The 5753-nt window shown below is 43.8% G+C and overlaps 1 long non-coding RNA gene across 1 annotated transcript; it reads right to left on the bottom strand.

Moving 5' to 3' along the window:
* Nucleotides 1–1526: 1526 nt before the first annotated feature.
* Nucleotides 1527–5475, bottom strand: LOC117860363 (uncharacterized). The gene is made up of 3 exons (XR_004641469.2): nucleotides 5284–5475; nucleotides 4878–5157; nucleotides 1527–1865 (listed from the first exon to the last, which is right to left on the bottom strand). It is a non-coding gene; the product is annotated as an uncharacterized lncRNA (long non-coding RNA).
* Nucleotides 5476–5753: the final 278 nt, after the last annotated feature.

The raw sequence follows: 5753 nt of genomic DNA, 5'->3' as shown, positions 1-5753 counted from the left end.
CGCACGACCAGCAGCGGGGCGATGGGAGCGAGCAGCGCGGCGAGGACGATGGCTCTGATGGAGGTCGCCGCCAGCACGCGGTACACCGGGCAGGGCTCGTCGTAGTCGCAAGCCGCGATCGTCACGACAGCCGCGCCCCCGGCAGCGAATCCGACCGACAGGCCGGCCAGGCACAGGAGCCCGAGCGCCTTCGCCGCGGCGAGGTCGGGCCGCCAGGGCGCCGGCTGCGCGGCCGTCGCTGCGGCGGCGGCGGCGGCGGCGGCGGCGTCCGACATGGGGGCGCGGGGAGCGGAGCCCGGCCCGAAGCTTCTCGAAGCGGAGAGGCGGAGTGCTCGGGGCTTTGGCGGCGGTGGAGTCGTGTGAACGGGAATGGGATTAGCGACGAACAAAGACGAGCGGATTACGGGCCAAAATTGTGGGTAAAAGGGCAGGTGCCCGGATCTGTTTCAAGAGGCTTTTGATAGAGCCACCCAATGGTTTGCACACAACACAACGGGCATTCTCCTTCACGGCAGGGAAAGTGCTTATATGGAAGATTTGCCAATGGATTTGTCCATAATAGCTACTTTGTGTTTTAACACTTTAATGATTGGTCCAAGATATTGTTGATGGGTTTTAGGCTTTCGAGATTTAGAGGGCTAGCTGGGTAAGGAAAGGTCAGATGGAGGTGGAAAACAAGCTTTTTTTTTCCCCTGTCAAGCCCTCCGGATACATATGGATGAGGGGATCATCCTCTATTCAATCAATGCCTAAATGGGACTTGGACATATATGTTTTTCTTTCTCCATGGGTATATATGTTCCATGTAACATATCTAAAATCACTTCCAGTACCATCCATATTGAGCAATGCAAACAAGACAACTCTTCTGAACTAACACGTTACAAAATCCAGTAGTTTTTTGCCATGTGAAGACTTGTTTAGCTCCTCTGGAGATAGACAGATGATGGCGACGTTGCGTCGCTTCCTCCTAAAGGCATCATTTTGGACAGTTGGTAACATGTGTGTGTTCATAATGTCTTTCTCTCCTGCAGGCTTCAATCGTCTTAGGTCGTGTTTTGTGAGGTGGTGGTAAGGTGGTTTTCTTTTTTGTTATCGTGTTTGTGTTTTTGTCACCGGTCGTGGCTCCTATAACTCTGCACTTTGGGGTTTCTCCTAAAGCTGCATCGTTGTAATTATCTTCTTAATGAAAACATACTATGCACGTCTTAAAAAAATACATCAGAGTTCACACATCTACCTCATCTTTTTGGCGCAAAACTTTACCGGTGTAGTTTTAACAACACAACCAAGACTGGTATATAGAGGGGAAAACAATGCATACCAGCAAACAGTTGGGTCAACAATGAGAATTATCAAAGGAAAAAAGGTAAAAAAAACTTGAAGGCACATGATCAGTCCAAGCTCACCGCAATCAACACAACACAGAAAATGAAGATTCCACCTGAGCCCACAAGATGCTGCTACAATGCTGCAGAACCACATCATTTAACCGAAAGTCCATATTCATCCAAGAGAAATGCATATAAAATAACCTTTGCTTCGATTAGGTAAAAAGCAGTGGCTTCGTTACACCATATCACCATTCAGGCATCCACCACCTGTTTCCAAGATACACATTCCAGCCTCTTATATGCAGCATACCGTTAAATTGCAAGTAGTACGGGGAATATCGAATATCCTCCTAGGCTCACAACAGTATAGTGAAGCTAGCAGATAAGATGGATTATAGTCTAGTAGCTGTACAAGTACAAAGCGATAAGACTGACTTTAATCAGTTGAATTTGATCCACAAACTTCAGCAACTTTCAGGGCCAGGTGTTGTAGCTCTCTTGATCTTTAATGCTCTCTCTTCTTGTCTTTGCCTGTTAATGAAGCAGACTATTTTGGTTAGATCAGCAGCATAAATTAGTACTTTGTCATCAAAACAAGCACCCAGTATAAAACAAATTGGGAAGATCTAAACCAGTGTCACTTATATTCAGCAATAAGGTATACTACTTACATATAACACAACTCAACTTTCTATTATTTCAATAGTAGCTCCGCCAAGGAACTTTAATTAGAACTTACAGTTAATGACATCAACACACATATCAGAGTTTACCACTAACCAGTGCATGCCATTTCTTTTTACAAGAAACATGTTATTAAATTAGGGACAAGGTTATTTACTTTTTCAATCGTTGTAATAAGCAATTGTTGAGAGAATAAGAGCAGGAGGGAGAAATCTCTGTACAATGAGACAATCTCTGATGTAAAACACTATGTTCTGAAAATTACCAGCATAGGACCATCACATGCAAGTAGCAACTAGCCAATGGTTCAGCCTGTTTTACTGCCGTATTTATTAATACTAAAAACACATAACCATTAATTATGCTGACAGATGATAAACATAACTACCAAAAACACATAACATTAAACAGAACTACAAAAAACAGACATTAAATATGTTGACAGGTGATAAACAGAACAAAGTTTTCGGTGTAACATAAAGATACAAATGCAGCTACGTAAAAAACACCCAAATGACAGCCCTTTGAAAATTTGGGGCTTCGCAATTCACATTGGGTTCAAAAGAGAAATTGTCAATGGCAGCAAGATTTTTAACAGAGGTATTACTTACAGTTTTCAGTCAACATGGTAAGCCTAGCTAAATGCTAAATGTTTCCTAGTAGAGATGATTTGATCATATTGACGATCCCTTGGACTGATTGGGCACTTAACACATAGATTTTCAAGTGTTCACATGAAAGCTTATGTCTACCAGTAGTGCCAGCATTTTGTGCGTTGGTAACAATGATTGCATTACTACATTGCAAAATTAAACAGAATGCCTCTAACAGAAATGATTATACTGATGTATAATTATGTTGGCCAGCATCTTAAAATCAAGGTTAATATTCAAATAGAACATTCTTTTATTTTGAACAATGAAACATGACACTTATTTTCTCTAGACCATGCGATCAGAGTACAGAAGACAGAGACACTTATTTGAATTGCACTTCAAACATGACACTTATTTTCTCTAGACCATGCGATCAGAGTACAGAAGACAGAGACACTTATTTGAATTGCACTTCAAAGTAGATGGAGTTGTACGTACAGGTTCTCTACTTCATGTGAAAACTGACTTTACAAATATTTGAGTACGACTGCACACTAAACTTTGACATGATCTAACAAAGCATATCGCACAGAATGAAGGAATATAGATACATAATATCGAAGATAACAGAAATGATGAAGAGCATCCCACAGTATCAATGGGGGGCAAAAGCTCAAGTGTAAGTAGGATTTTCATCATAACATCTCCAGCACATTATTGTGTTGAGAGAAGCATCATCTTCTACTTGGATATCATATTAAAGTGGTACTAAAGCTCATCAAGCCATATCCACTCACTTTGCCAGGGTAAAGATTCCAGCAACACAGACACCGTTTCAAATTTTCTCAGTTCATAGCATAGGGGGACACAAGACAAATCTATGCTGACATTGTAAAGTTGGTAAATACATAAATAAAGTTCTTAGCATCAGGAATATGTAACGATATCTCTTTTTCATTGGAACTTTTTGATCGGATCCGCCATTTTCATCAGCAAAGATTTTGTACTTAAAGAGTCCCTTGCCATGTTCAGCACTTTCTTCTCTTCTAGCCTTTTTGCATGTTAGTTGGACCACTACAATTGTCCTACAATGGAATACCACGCTCAAGAACTGGTGGATACTGGTTACAGCTAAGCAAAACACTCCCCAGGGTACCAAATCAGTATTAATTCAATGAATATATTGTACCAGAGCTTTGAATTTGCAATGGAACTTGCAGCTGGCACCTAGTAGAGCTTGATGCTAGCAAGCTATACTTGCCACTATGCAGTGGTTCTTAAATATGATGGAAAAACTGTAGTCTACTCACACAATAAAAAGCCGTTCATCATCTTGTCGTTTGGGGGAAAATGGTTAGAGGTCACCAACAGTTATATCTCACACATTAAAGCAGTGTATCAGCACTTCTAAGCCAGTGTGAGGGCTTGAGTTACAACCATTACTACTTTGCTTTCACAGACAAATCAGTTTGCTTTAATATTTTTGTAATTAGCTTTTTGGGAGAGAATAGAATACATTGAAAGATCAATCGTAGAACTGTCAGCATGATTACGTACTATAACTGTTATTAGTGCATTATGTTGAATAGAACATATCTGCTCAAATGCACTTCCAACTAAATGCAATGAAACGTGTAATAGACACAGCAAACAGCATTCAAGTGGATAACTAGCTACAGCACTAAAGATAGGTACTATCAAACACCATGTTATTTTAATATAACGCTGAATTGAATTTTATTTCCATTTGTTCACTTAACGCAGGTACAAGGTACAAAGTACAAAGAGCATGGAGTTAAACATAATAAACAGAAGAAGGGGCAATGATATGAAGCTTTTCACTTAACAAAAATGCCCCCATTGCCTAAGTGCTTAGCGCTTCCACATTTAGGCATATATTCCTAGGTTCAGTGGAAATATACTCAACAAAAATAGAATTCCAGAGGATGAAGGTATCTATGAACAAATTTGTACGAGCAGTTTAGAGTCTTATTACTACCTCACAAGCTGCATCATCAGCTTAGTCACAAGGATGACGGGTAAAAAAGCCTAATTGTGCAAGCACAGTTTTAGTTTTGATTGTGAAAACAGCCGACTTGTTTAATCACTATTTTTATCCATGTAATTAGAATTCACAAGAGTGCACAAGATTAACTGGTACACAAGCAAAGGTGTGTGTGTGTGTGTGGGTGGGTGGGTGGGTGGGTGTGCGTGTGCATGTGTGTGAGTGGGGGTGTGGGGAGTTTCAGTAAAGAGCGAACACCTCAAATGTGCTGCCATATCATGAACATCCTCTTCCACGCAAACAGTGCCAGAGCAGGAAGGACAATGAAGCAATTCAGCACCACGAGGCTCAAGACCCCAACATCCATGATGACTGAACCACTTCTCTCCATGTGAGATCCCTCGACCGGCGAGAAGGCTTTCAGCAGAAATCCTACAAGTGTGAGCAAGACGAAAGCCAAAAAGGCGAGCAATCCAAGCATGAGAACACACAGCACTGGCTGGTCTTCTGGGGCAATAAGATCGTTCGGAGCAGGGCCCTGCTGCACAAACAAAGGTAAACAGTTCAATGTAACTTGTAAGCGAAAAGGAGGGTAAGACATGCTCTGGAACTGAAATTGTTCAGATGCAGCAACAGCAACACTACCAAATTCCACAGTTCTCACTCGCTAAATTCGCAGCGTGCACAAGTGGAATTGGATCCAGAGCGAATCTATTGGCTTCCTCCGTATCTTCTCCTTCTCTGCCTCGACGTTGCAGATCGCGACGCAGATGGAGCAAAACGCGGCGACGAGGGCGACGAAACCGAGCACCACAAGGGACGCCGCGGTGGCCCTCGAGATCCCGTCGGCTGCGGCCACCACGGCGCACCCCTCGCCGCACGCGGCGCGCCCGATGCGCCTGAGACCCAAGCTCGCGAAGAGGAGCCACACCAGCGCCAGGGTCAGGTCGATGGCGGCGGTGACCACGGCGGCGGCCCGCGCGCGGGGGCTCCGCACCAGCGCCGCGGCGACGCTCCGCCACGCGGGTGGCGGAGAGGGGAGCGGCGCGTCGGCGTCGGCCATGGGACGGGCGGGCGGGCGAAGGCGAAACCCTAGGTCCTCGAGGCTTCTCCTTCCTCAGAGGCTCGGTTGAG

This window comes from Setaria viridis, chromosome 6 (assembly GCF_005286985.2).
Source record: "Setaria viridis chromosome 6, Setaria_viridis_v4.0, whole genome shotgun sequence".
Lineage (NCBI taxonomy): Eukaryota > Viridiplantae > Streptophyta > Magnoliopsida > Poales > Poaceae > Setaria > Setaria viridis.
This window is presented reverse-complemented; position numbering and strand designations above follow the sequence as displayed.